Raw genomic sequence first — 2,103 nt, 5'->3', positions numbered from 1 at the left:
TACTACTACTACTACTACTACTACTACTATTACTATTACTATTACTACTACTACTACTACTATTACTACTACTACTACTATTATTACTACTATTACTACTACTACTACTATTATTACTACTATTACTACTACTATTACTATTACTACTACTACTATTACTACTACTACTATTACTACTACTATTACTACTATTATTAATACTACTACTATTACTACTACTACTGTTATTACTACTATTACTATTAATACTACTACTATTACTACTACTACTAATAATAATAATAATAATAAATAAAATACAATAAGAATAAAAAAAAAAAAATTACTCACCCTCATGACATTCAAAAAACGTACTTTATTCTGTGGAACACAAAAGAACATATTTTGAGAAATGTTTTAGTGTTTTTGTCCAATAAATAAGTGTCAGTGTTGTTTTGGACCCTATTGATTTTCTGTGTATGGACAGAGAAAACATTTTTCAATATATCTTCTTTTGTGTTCCACAGAGAGACATTCATACAGGTTTGGAATGACATGAGGCTAATAAAAGATTTTTGTGGTGAACTGTCCCTTTAAGATCACTTTATGTTAGTGTTCACCTCAGCCTATAGATTGCTCATCTCAGATGTTGATATATTTGAACTCAGACATCTCTAAAGTCCACCAGCATGATCAATCAGACATGCATCATCTGTAGCCAATGGCTCCCTCCGAGTGAGAGCGATCTGGCCTAAGTATGTATGCTTGACGCCTGCTTTGCTGATTTCTGTCAGCATGAATATGAGAAATGAGCTCTGAGCTGTGCCACTGATATGCCTAAAGAAACTAAATTGACGGGCACACAGTTTTCCAGTATCAGATAGTGCCTCCGTAGCTTCTTCTGCACTGATGTGACTGCTCTCAGTCATGCTGCCTTGTTCCTCAAGCAACAGGTGACAGAAGTTACAAGCAAATGTGTCTCCGGCCACAGCGGCCCTCCTATGAGGACCTGACCCAGGGCGGGCTGTCTGGCGACGTGCCCGATGGAAAAGTGAGCTGTCTCGACTCCCGACACGCAGCGAGCAGAGGATGTCAAGTCATGTCTTCATCGGAGAAGAGTTTAATCCACGTTAGAGGAAAAAAAAACAGTTGTCGTGGCTGAAGAGATCTGATCTCAGAACAGAGTCGCACCGACATATTATCGGTAGGAGGCTTTTGTATTTTTCTTACAGTAGTAGATGGTCTTAAAAACAATTGTTGTTGTTTGTTTCAGTACTAAAAAACTACAAATAATTTATCTTATCATATAACTATTGTTTATCTCATTATTGTTGTAGACTAACTCTGTTCTCTCATTCTCTCTTTTGTTCTTTAGGGTTGTGTTTCTGTGTGGTGTGTGATCTATTTTAGTTGCGGATGGAACGGTGCCAGAGAGCAAGCTGCTAGGAAATTGAAGGTACGGTATATGATAAAGTTTACAGTTAAAAACATTAAAAAAGATAACGGTGGTTTTAATGGACTATAACAAAGCAACAAAATATGTTAGGGCAAAATAAGTGACAGTTTGTACGATTTAAAATTAACTTTATGCCACTGATGACCATTGTTGACATTAATATTTCTTACTGACCATGAAACTGTATTGTAATATTATTTTTTAGATATCCAACACCTTTTTATGCTCACCAAGGCTATATTTATATGACCACAAACAGAGTAAAATAGTAAACAGTATTATCAAAGGTTATTACAACATTATAATTTAAAAGAACCAATTTCTATTTTAATATATTTTAAAATGTAATTTATTCCTGTGAGGGCAAAGCAGAATTTTCAGCATCAATTACAGTCTTCAGTGTCACATGATCCTTCAGAAATGATTCTAATAAGCTGATTTGCTGCTTGAGAAACATTTATTATTATTATTATTAATGTTAAATACAATTGTCCTGCTTAATATTTTTGCAGAAACCATGATACTTTAGTTTTCAGGATTCTTTGAATAGAAAGAACAAAAGAACAGCATTTATTTGAAATAGAAATCTTTTTGCAATATTAAAAACGACTTTACTGTTGATCATTTTTGATCATTTTGTTGACCTTAGTGTTTATATTTGTTATGAG

The sequence above is a fragment of the Sinocyclocheilus grahami genome, unplaced genomic scaffold, assembly GCF_001515645.1.
Source record: "Sinocyclocheilus grahami isolate Dianchi unplaced genomic scaffold, SAMN03320097.WGS_v1.1 scaffold525.1, whole genome shotgun sequence".
NCBI lineage: Eukaryota > Metazoa > Chordata > Actinopteri > Cypriniformes > Cyprinidae > Sinocyclocheilus > Sinocyclocheilus grahami.
Note: the sequence above shows the minus strand (reverse complement) of the source record.